Source organism: Mus pahari, chromosome 16 (assembly GCF_900095145.1).
Source record: "Mus pahari chromosome 16, PAHARI_EIJ_v1.1, whole genome shotgun sequence".
Taxonomy (NCBI): domain Eukaryota; kingdom Metazoa; phylum Chordata; class Mammalia; order Rodentia; family Muridae; genus Mus; species Mus pahari.
Genome location: NC_034605.1, coordinates 44796602 through 44808653, shown reverse-complemented (window position 1 = coordinate 44808653; position 12052 = coordinate 44796602).

Sequence of the window (12052 nt, the reverse complement as noted above, 5' to 3'; positions counted from 1 at the left end):
AAAAGAAAGAAAGAAAGAAAGAAAGAAAAAGAAAATGGGAAAAGGAAGTGTCCCTTCTTCTTCATCTGCATGCACTTACTTGCCTGCACATCTGTTGGAACGTACTTCATCAGGATCCCAGCTTATATAGATGACCAGCTGAGACACCTTGCCTTGCGGGACTGAGCTGCCCACTGTTGGATTAGTTGAACTGCAGCCTGTAAGTCATTCAGATAATTCCCCTTCATGTAGAGAGACATTCCATAAGTTCTGTGGCTCTAGAGAACCCTAATACAGATGGTTAGAATCAGTAGCTTATAAAGGAAGTCAGGACCATGTGGTATTCTTTCTAAAATAATCTTATTACATGTTTTTATGAGTGCACCCATAGGTGGGCTTGTGTGCCACAGAGCACATGTGGAAGTCAGTTCTCTCATCCTGTCATGTGGGTTCCGGGGATTGAACCCAGGTTGTCAATTTTAGTGGCAACAGCCCTTACTCACTACTGTTGTTCGGTTGTTTGGTTGTTTGGTTGGTTTTTTGGAAGGTGGGGGTTGGGTTTTGGGTTTGGCGTTTGGGGTTTGGGGTTTGGGGTTTTGGTGTTTTTTGGTTTTGTTTTTGTTTTGTTTTGTTTGTTTGTTTGTCAGCTTAACACACATCAGAGTCATCGAGGAAGAGGGAACCACAACTGAGAAAATGTCTCCATCAGACTTGCATGTAGAAGAGCCTATAAGAGCATTTTCTCCATCAAAGATTGATGTGGGAGAGCCCAATCCATAACAGGCAGTACTATTTCTAGGCAGCTGGCCATGGGCTGTAGTAATAAAGGAAGCTGAACAAGCCCTGGGGACCAAGCCAGGAAACAGTGTTCCACCGTCTCTGCTGCCGTTCCTGCCTGCAGTTCCTTCTTCAGTTCCTGCCCCAAATTCCCTTCGGGATGGACTGTAATTGAGATGTGTAAGCCAAATAAACCCTTTCCTCCTCAAGGTGTTTTTGGTCATGGTATTTTGTTGCAGCAGCAGACAGCACACTAAAACACCCACTGAGCCACATCACTTGGCCTGTGCTGGATTTCTGTACTGACGTGCAAATACAGAGCTTACAACACTCATACGCAATACCTTTCTCAGACTGGCAGTGATAAGGGGCTGAGAGACTCTATTATTCCATTATTATATGCCTTCAATTTTTTTCTCAGAAATTGCACTTTCTTTCTCCTATGGGAAAAAAAATTCACTATAGCTACAATACCAAGCTATTAACTTGGTATGTATTAGCATCTATTAACTTTATATAATAGGTTTCAGTATGAGGTTTTCATCTATATGTCTGCGACATATTTCGTTCCTGTTTGCTCTCACTCTATTTTATTTCCTCTCATGCCCACATATCCCCTTCCTTTTCAACTTATCCCTCTAGAACTCCCATGTCTCTTTCTCTTGTTTCTTGAATGACCTAATCAGAAACATTATGGCTGCTTATGGGTGCATTGGTAAGAGCTATTTACCACCCTATGCATAACACCCATAAACTGAATCTAAGTCCCCAGGAAGCAGGGTTAGGGCCTTGTAGGCTCCTCACACTCCATGACAAGTTGTTGTCTGGCTCCATCTCTCCAAGCTTTTGTACAGATGATGGCGGCTATTATAAGCTCAGGACTGTTCATGTTCATGTTCATGCTTTGGACTTCCCTGTGGTCAGCCTTCCACACTTCTCCTCTGACTCCTGAATCCTTTGTGACCCTTCCTCCTAACTAGCACCAGAACTTTCATGGGGCAGTATGTGATGCAGAAGTCATTTACAGCTGAACATCCGATTCGTTTATTCTCATCACACACCAGCTATGAGCCTCTGGAGTGACTGCTGTTCCCTTCAGAGGACTCTGCTTTAGCCAGGGTGGAGGCTGCAATAATATATGGGTATAGAGGCTGATTAAAAAGCACACAGTGTACAAATCGTGACCTACAGAACAGTTTTGGATCAATAATATACTATCCATTTTCTGTGTCTTTAAGTCTAACAGAATAAGGGTGTTGTTTATCTTATTAAGCTTAGAAGCCTTGTCTCTCAAAAACAATAAGGATGAAAAGGATGATATGGAAGACAAAAACGATGCTAGTGGCTAATATTTATATGTTGACCAGCCTTTTGTTGGCTGTGATAAAATTCTTGGGGATAACCAACCTAGAAAAAGAAAAGATTTTATTTGGCTCAAAATTTAGGAGATTCTGATCTTGGCCCTTATCCTTTATTCCTGTGTGAATGTTTGATGAAGTCTGCAGCCAAGTGCTCTGTTTAGCTCATGCTGGCCAGAACAAGAGAGATGGGAAGGAAACAGGGTCCCAACATCCCTTTCAATGGCTTTGATGGTCTAATCTCTTTCCCACAGACCTCACCTCCTGAATGTTCACTCACTTCTCAATCAAGCCTCAGGCTGCTGACCACACCCTTACTGTGAGAGTCTTTTGGGGACATATTCAAGATCCAAACTTGAATATATTATGCTCCCACTGTAAACAATTATTTATTAGGCTGTACTGATTTAGATCCATTTAATTTTCATTATATCTGGATTTGGATGTTGGGTCCACTAACACTAGCCCTTACATTATTTGAGGAGTTAGCAGTGATGGGCAACTTCAGTGGTTCGTTTTCCTTTGGGTTAACCCAGGAATATTGGTGGGCCCGATGGTGATTAAGACATGGCTTTAGTTTATCTTTTCCTTTAATTTTCATGAGCCTGTTTGACCAGTTTGGGAGTGTCAGCTCTTCTGGTGATGTATTACTCTCCAGGTCCCTGTGCAGGGATGGCTACCTGGTATATTCACAGCATGTTCCCTTTCACTTACATAGCTTACATTTTTCCACAGCCCTGATTGTGAATCAGTGACTTGACATAGCAGTGAGGTTGGGTGAGGGCCACTATGAGCAAAATGTAAACGTGATGAATGTGTATGCCTTCAAGACCTATAAGGGAACCCGCATCATCATCATCATCACCATCACCATCATCATCATCATCATCATCATCATGTGAAAACCTGCATGCAATGAGCATGTCCCCAATGAGATCCTTAATGAGTGTGAGAGGTCCTTGATTATTTCCAACTATTTTGTCTATATGTTGTCGGCAGGCAGTGTTCTAAGACACTTGAGTTTGAAATCTCTGAACACTGTAGAAATAGTAAAAGAGAAACTGTGGGCCCTCCAGTTAATGGCTTCAAAATAAATCCCAGACATCCTCAAGAAACTCCCCTCCTAGGGGAATTATTAACTTGTGAATATTGTGTAGGCATTCTCAGCAGACTCCGTCATGTCTCCCAATGTCCACTGTTCACTTTTTAGAATGAGTCTTTCTCATATTTCTTGGGGACTCCCAAACACACAGAGTGGCCCAACCAAAACAACTGCTCTCCCCACCATCGTTTTTTGTACTAATTCCCATCTTCCCCATTTCCCTTGGGCTGTCAGCTTCTCAGAGAGCTCACCATGGGCCGGTAGTTATTGGAAGGAAATGAGTGAAGGAGATATGCGTTTAGGGAGCCAGGGTACCTGGTCTTTGATGCTTATCACAACCTGAGAAATTCTAAAATAGACCAGTTTTCTGAAAAATCATGACATTTCCTCCAGCGCTGAACTCTGTAGAATCCCCCCCCCCCTTCTCTGATTAGTGCAGCATCTTAGCTGCTGGCTTGCAGGGTTAACTGAGTTTCCTGTGGTTGGTGGGCGGGGTAAGCCAAGATGGCTAAATTCCCAAGCTCTCTGGATGTGTGTGAAAGTTCTCAGCCTCTACCCAAGCTTTTTTTTTTTGTCTGCCAAGTGGTATGATAAAACTTGTGAGAACAGGTTTTCCTGAGGTATCTGATGTATTTGCATCCATTCCTGGCAGGAAACCAAAGTAAAAAGGGATTCAAAGCCTTCTAGAACACTAGAGAGGGCTTAATCTGAACTTCCAGGTTACTGATTGTCCCAAGGATTGCTATTTATTATGAATTTACCTAAGAATTCCTCATGGCAGTTGTACGCAACTCCAACCAACTTCAACTGGCTGAGGCTTGCACCAGCCTTGTCCATCTGGATGGATTGCAAGATTTATTTTTACTGGTTGAACATGAGGAGTCTGTGACCTGAAAGGTCCCTTTCAACAATGAAGCTGTTGTAGGAACTCAGCCATCTTGATAGCGATAGATTTTTAGGTGGCCAAGTCATTTGAGCTGAGTGCTTTCCTTCATCTTAGGGAGAAAGACTCCATCTGTTGTGGAGGCACTGATGTGAATGTCTTAGTTAAAGTGCATCTTCTCTCCAATAAGAAACAAGAGTTACAAGAGAAATCTGTGTTGTTGGCTTCCTTCAGGAATGAGCTCACTGTCCCACTTTCCATGGAGTGCAGAAAAGTCTTAATGGCAACACTATGACAGGCTTTAATCTTTGTTAATCCCTCTACTTAGTCCCACGGCATCCCTGATGAAGGCTGTCCTGCACGAGGAAGCTCCGTTCCCCTTATCTTCCCTTTCTCAGTTCTGCTTAGAAAAGCTCACCGGAGTCCAACTGCCCAAAACATATTTTGTGGAGAGCAAGGACTTTTATTGCCCAAACCTTGCCATTTTGAAAGCCTCTATGTTACCTTCTAGTACAAAGTTGTATATTATTATGGCAATTGTCTCTCTAAACAATACATTGGTAGGGGGGTGGGAATATAATTCATTGATAACAATAACAATAACAACATTTCAATGACATTAACTTGACTTTGGATTACAACCCATACATGTTAGCTCATTTTAAAAGGGGTAAACCCAGCATATCTTTGCTAGTCCAATGGTTTAGAACCTGGACATATATCAGAACCAGGTCCCTAATGTCCTGTGTGTACATGAAAGTATGTGGGGTCAAGTATTGCTCCTCCACAGCACTGCCTCCAGCCAAGGGGAAGCTTTGCTGAGGCCTCAAACACAGGGCGATCCAATGAGATGGGTGTGTCCCCAGACGGGAACGCCAGGCAGGCTCAGTTTAATTTTCTATTATCTATCTTCGGTTAATCTCAAGATTCTAATTTCCCCAACTTTTCCAAGTCTAGTGAAAGAAAATCTCAGTCTGTGCCCAGCATCTCTTGGGGGAGAGTGTTCATGTGACTATTGTGAAGGCTTCTAATGAAAACAAAGCAGGCCATTATTTCTGTTAAAACAGAAATAATGTCCTAGATGACATAGTTTGGAGCAAGTCCATTTAACTGGAGTGCTATTGGAGATACTCATGGATAAGATTTTTTTTGGTTGGGGTTGGAGAGATGGCTCAGTGGTTAAGAGCACCGACTGCGCTTCGGAAGATCCTGAGTTCAAATCCCAGCAACCACATGGTGGCTCACAGCCATTACTAATGAGAGATAATGCTCTCTTCTGGTGTGTCTGAAGACAGTGTACTTACAACCATCTGCACAGCTACAGAGCAACTGTATACATAAAATAAATCAATAAATCTTTAGAAAATTTTTGTTGTTGTTATTGTTGTTGAACAAAATCCCCTTTTTTTGGTAATTGGTTTTTAGGGACCAGGAAAGTGAGAAGAGAGACCAGTGAGAGCCGCCTGGAAAAAGGACTCTGCTCTGCTCCTTTGTCTGCCTCGACAAGAAACAGCCTCTCCGGTTTGGTTTGGTTTGGTTTGGTTTGGTTTGGTTTGGTTTGGTGTGGTGTGGTGTGGTGTGGTGTGGTGTGGTTTGGTGTGGTGTGGTGTGGTTTGGTGTGGTGTGGTGTGGTGTGGTGTGGTTTGGTTTGGTTTGGTTTGGTTTGGTGTGGTTTGGTGTGGTGTGGTGTGGTGTGGTGTGGTGTGGTTTGGTTTGGCTTTGTTTTTTTTTGTTGTTGTTGTCTGGTTTTGGTTTGGTTTGGTTTGTCTTTGTCTTGGTTGTTGTTGTTGTTGTTGTTGTTTCTTTAATGTATTATTTCAATAAAATTGTGTCTGGGATCGCCTTCTCTTTCTGCCTTACAAATTTCACATAGGTTCCATTTGGGACCCAAATGGCAGCATTTCAGAGACTGGAGAGTCCCGCGCCCCTGCCACCACCTGCCTTCCTGTGGCAAGCTTCCCAGGGGTTCAGGAGTGCTGTGATGCTTGAGGAATCTCTTTGTACTTGGTGAAGAGCCAAGGTGCTCCTGGATGTGGGTGATGTCTTGGGGGGGGGGGTGGATGTAATCTGGTCCTCAAGTTTAACTTGTTTAGCCTCGGCCCCAGAACTCAGAAGTTCAGACTCTACAAGACAAAATCACCCCCAGGGGTCTTGTGTCTACCTCCCATCCACATAAAATATGCCTCTTCTCCTCCATGTAGGTTGCTACACCCATGACTCAGAGGCGTGCCTCTGGATGCTAAGCTAACCCTCCTTAAGTGAGTGGTAATTTTAAAAAATGATAATGTCATCATTTTAAGTGTGTGTGTGTGTATGTGTGTGTCCAAGACTGCCCTTGAACTCTTTGTGTAGCCCTGGCTGTCATACAACTCAAGCTTCTTCTGCCTCACTCCCCTGTGTGCTGGGAATACATACTCACAACACTTACAGTCTGCTATCACTATTTTTTTAAGTAATAAAAATAGTAAGTTTCTCCATATTTTCCATAGTTTCTCCTTATGCAAAGTTTGACTTTCTATGCATTCAGTTAGCCATGGACAGTGGTAACAGGATGAGAATTCATGACATCCTATTCTGTCCTGCTTGACACATGTATCCATGATGTGTATGCTGTCCACCCATGCATTACTTAGAAGCCATCTCAGTTGTTAGATCAATTTCCGGAAGGTTCAAGCGCTCATGTCAAATAACTTTTATTTCTTACTTTGGCTCCACAAAGCACATGAGTAAGGTTGTTGACAGTTCAAATATGCCCCCCCCCAAAAAAAAGGAAAGAAAGAAAGAAAGAAAGAAAGAAAGAAAGAAAAAGAAAAAGAAAGAAAGAAAGAAAGAAAGAAAGAAAGAAAGAAAGAAAGAAAGAAAGAGGAAAAGAAAGAAGAAAAAAAAGAAACTGTAAGTTATTTTAGTTTATTTATTTAGGTGCCATCTCACTATGTAGCCAAGGCTAGCCCTGAACTTTCACTGTGTAGCTTCTGATGGGATGAAGTGATATCACCACATATGGCTCTGAAGTGCTTCCTTAAAGAGACAAACTAAAATATGTACATATAGGCAAAATCTCACATATATGTAAGAACTGATGCAAGCCATGGCTTCAGAGACTCACTAGGGGTCGTAGGGTATATTCTCTGGGACGATTAGTCTCTGCAAACAGACAAATTATATATAATTCAAGTGAATTAAATCTCCAGATTTAACTATGTGGAGGCCTAGTTGATTAGCAGCTGGAGTTCACTGCAGCCTACTTGGTCTGAATGGTCACCAACTTGCCAGGGAACACACAGTCGTGGGCGTTCAGCAATTATGATCGAATGACTAATATGTCCCTCAGCTCCTGCCTTACAAGGGTGTGTCTACTAGCTGAGTTGTCTTCCAAAAGTCTCCAAGATGCCCCAAGTGATGAAGAGTTTCAGACCCGAGTCCTAGCAAATGCGCCCTAAATTAAACAATCTGGCTGAGTTCGTTCAGTCTGCCACCTTATAACGGCTGCTGTCCACAGTGAGACGCTCAGCAGTCCTAAGAGATGAGGCTTGACCAGAAAATACTTTCAAAGGGAACAAAAACACATAGCATATTTGCCATCAACAACTTGGAGAACCCATGGGCATTAAACAGAAAACAAAGAGTGTAGATATTATAATATGCCCTTCATTCAAGTACACATGCACATATACCAAAACAAGGCAAACCCCTTTTAGGGGGAATATTTGTGGTAGAAATAATTACTGTATACTTATTGCTGCTGGAGCTGTGGATCAACAGGGAAATAGGGCAGAGTTGTCGGGGAGCCAATGGGCATTAAGCAATTTACAAAGGTCTCAGTTTGTTCTACCTGGAGAGAGGGGTGTATATTTTAAAATATCACATTTAATTAACACTTGAGGAGAGGAAAGAAATGGCTCACACCAGTAATCCTAGGCAGCCTTTGTGTGGAACAGATGAAGGAGAAAATAATCTGATTAGCCGCTGGCCTTAAGTATAGTTTCTGCAGATTCCTGTTCCCCTCTTTACCATATAATAACATGGCTTAAAATTACTTCTGACAGCTAATCAGAGTGAGTGGCCTTTTCTTTTCCTGGAGTGGCTAACAAGTACTGTGCATTGTACCAACAAACTACTGCAGCGTAGATATGTAGGAAGGGGAGAGGGCTGATTTGTTCTTTCATGGCAGGAAGCTCTATGGCTCCTTTGTTAGAATCAGAGCCTTCTGCGGTAGGAAAGTCTGCTTTGTGACCCAAGGCAGTCTGGAGGTATCAGCACCCTCATCGCCGAATAGGACAGCTCTTCCTTCTCTGCTGCCTTTTACATTCCACCTCCTCCTTCTCCACTGTCTCTCACTCAATTACTTCTGTCTCTGCCGGCTCCCTGGCAATCTGGGCTATAGGAACAGAGTGATGGGCTGTTTGGTGATAGAGAGGGAAGAAATATATATATATATATATATATATATATATATATATATATATATATATATACCCAACTGTCCTTTTCAAGCAAGGGCTTAGGAACCAAGAGGGTATCTGAGACTGAGCATTGACACCTGTGTTTAACTGGGTCAGGCAGAGATGGGGCAAGGTCAACCAGGAAGCCTCTCTTTCCCCAAGGGTTGTCTATCTTTATGTGGCTGTTCGCTTCCCCAAATTCCAGTTCTCCTTCCTGGCTTGGGATTCATGAGAACACCCAGTGCTCAAAGGGAAGTGACAGCCTGCAATGGAGAACTATCAGACTTCCCATATAAAAGATGGACAAGAATTTCCCCTCGATTTAAGATAATAGCATTGGCAAAGTTGGTTTGGGGGATGGCATCTGGGCCCAACGTAGTCCACAAGAACCCAAGCCTATGCCAGAGCTGGGTCACATATGAAATCCCAGGCATCTGTGGGAGTGGTTCCTGATACCTCCCCTCTAAGAAAAGGAGCAGGGGAAAGGTTCTGGGCTTAAGAACAAGGCAAGCTCAGGCCTGAAGTGTGGGCAGGGCTCCTAAGCCAAGAGTAGGTAGGTCAAAGTGAGACGCTTAAGGGCACTGCCAGGCCCTAAGAGGTTCCAGGCTGGGATCATAGGCTAGCTCTCCTTAAAGCTGTTTTTTTTTCTGATGGAAAACAGAAACGCTTGACTGAGGTCAGTCATTTTGAAGTTTTAGTGTGCCGCTTAGTAGGAACACACTGACTTCTCAAGATTGGCTGTTACCATGTCCATGCAAAAAGAGAAAGAAAGAAAGAAAGAAAGAAAGGAAGGAAGGAAGAAGGGAAGAAAGGAAGGAAGGAAGGAAGGAAGGAAGGAAGGAAGGAAGGAAGGAAGGAAGGAAGGAAGGAAGGAAGGAAGGCTTTACGTCACTTTTAGAAATGCATGTCCAATAGTAATTATAACCAGATGGGATTGTACACACCTTTAATCCCAGCTCTTGGGAGACTGAGACAGTCAAATCTCTTCAAACTGACAACAAGGCTAGCCTTCATAACAAGTTTCAGGCCATCCAGGGTTACAAGGTACAAAGTTGTCCCAAGTCAAAACAAACAAACCACGTTAAAGTTGATCTTGGTGACATGAGGCCTCAGCAATGCAGACGCCGGAGTAAGAAGATCTTGAGTCACACATCAGCCTAGGCTGTTGTATAAGACTATTTTGAAACAAAACAAAACAAAACAAAACAAAACAAAACAAAGAACAAATGAAACCAAAAGTGTAAGCTTTGTCTTAGTTAAATTGATACTTGCCATTTTTATTGCATAAAAAATGTACATAAAACATATTTCAGTCATCTTCAGGGTGCAGCTTAGTGGCATCAAATGTGTTTGTAAGACCATAAACGGCCAATGCTGTCTTTTTTCCAGGACAATTTCAAAACTCCACAAGAAAACTGTGCACAGTTCCTCCCCATTCTGTCACCGTCTTCTGGTCCCTGAACAGGACCCATCTGTCCTCTGTTGCCTGTGCTGGACATTTTGTTGACATGGGCTTCTTGGGTAGATGTTGTTTCCTGTCTTCCTTCACAAAGCACCATGTCTTCAAGGTCATTGATGTTACCGAATGTTTATCATGGGCCTCACTCCAGTGTAAGTCAAGACCTATTTAGTTTATACGTGCATCATTCAGTGAGTGTTTGAAGCGGCCTGATTCTGTGAACACTCTTATGAGCATTTGTGTGTAACTTTTATAAAACTATTTCATTTTACGTGTACGAGTGTTTTGGCTGCATGTACCACACATGTGCATGATGTCCTTGGAGGTCAGCGGAGGACATCAGATCCCATGGCACTGGACTTATAGATAGTTGTGAGCCAGCTGTGGGTGTTGGGAATCCAAACCCAGGTCATCAGGAGAGCAACTGGTGCTCTTATCTGTGGAGCCATCTCTTTTTCTGGGCAACTTTGTGCCTGGATTCCTAGTATCGATTCGCTGGGTCATTCCTAGGAGTGGAACTGCTTAGTCATAGGATAACTCTATGTTTAACATTTATAAATGGCCAAATGGTTTTCCACAGGGGCTGGTTGTACTCTGAGCATCGGTGTGGGAAGGTGTCAGCTTTTAAGCTCACACTTGCTCATTTGCATTATTGATGTCATTTTTTTTTTTATCATGCCAGTGGAGAAGGGCTGTGTCATCATCCCTTTGATTTGTGTTTCCTTCGTAACTAAGGGTGCTAACTGTCTATATTATGAGACTGTTGGCCACTGGTATGTTTTCTTTTCAGAAATGACTTTTCTAAGTTCTCTGCTTATTTTACTTTTATGCTCTTGAGTTGTAGTTATTCATGGATTCTGTATACGAGGCCCTTATCAGAATGACTTACAAATATTCTTTATTTCTGTGGATTGTCTATTTAATACATCCAAGTTTGTGGGTTTTTTAAAATAAATATTTATTTGTTTTTATTTAATTTATTTTTATTTTTTATGTGAATAAATGTTTTGCCTACAAGTATACAAATGTGCTGCTAGTTTTTCCTGGTATCCATGTAGTCCAGAAAAGGATGCTGTATACTCTGGAACTGGCATTCCACCTCATAGGTACAGGGAACCGAAACCAGGTCTTCTGTAAGAGGAGAAAATGCACTTGTCTGTTGAGCTGCCTTTTCAGCCTACAGCGTTCTTGTTTTGAAAAGGTAGCTAATGGACAAAGCACTCAGGCATCTCTGGGATGAGAGCAGCCATAAGGGGTTTGAGCAGAGAAGTCTGTGTGTCACCTCTCTCTGGTCCCTCTTAAGCAACGCACATTTAGCTTCCCTGGGATAATGACAGCTACCTATGCTGTGTGAAGACTTGTCTCAAAGCCATGTGCCCTCTGTGTCCTTTCTGTCTGTGGGTTTCCTGCCTTATAAGTGCTGGTACTTGTGTTTTCCAGGTGGGGAAACTGAGGAACAAACACTTCAGTGAATGACCTGGGGCTTCACTGCCTATAGCAGCAGAGTCAGGATCTAAACCCAAGTCTGACCGATTTGACAACTCGACCAGTCCATCCCCAGATTGTTCAGTGTTGTTCTTGGGCACTAAAGTACCCTCATGAGCTGTGAAGCATTTCTGCTCATAGGAAGGAGGGTCAGAAGAGGGTTCAGGTCTCAGGAGCCATCCACACTCCAACCTTGGCAGCTTTGCTGTGGTTTCTTTGTATATTAGAGGATGCTGGAGTCGGATTTTGTTTGAGAGACAAGAATAGAAGACAAGGGTGCTTTTAAAAAAGCGTTTGAAAAAAAATGACAATATGATAATGAACTCATGTCATTTTGTGGAACAAATTCCAAAGGCCTTGTAACTTCTCATTAAACAAAGGTTTCAAATAAAGGACACTCCGTTCTAAGCTTAGAGACAGAAAGGTAGGATTTATGCACACGTACACCTACACACTTGCTCTGGTGTGGTCAGACATTCCTGTGCCCTATCTTTATCTCCCAATTAATGACTGTTTCTGGGTCAGGACAATGGCAGCCTTAGAAGGAGTTGCCTCTAAACTCCTATT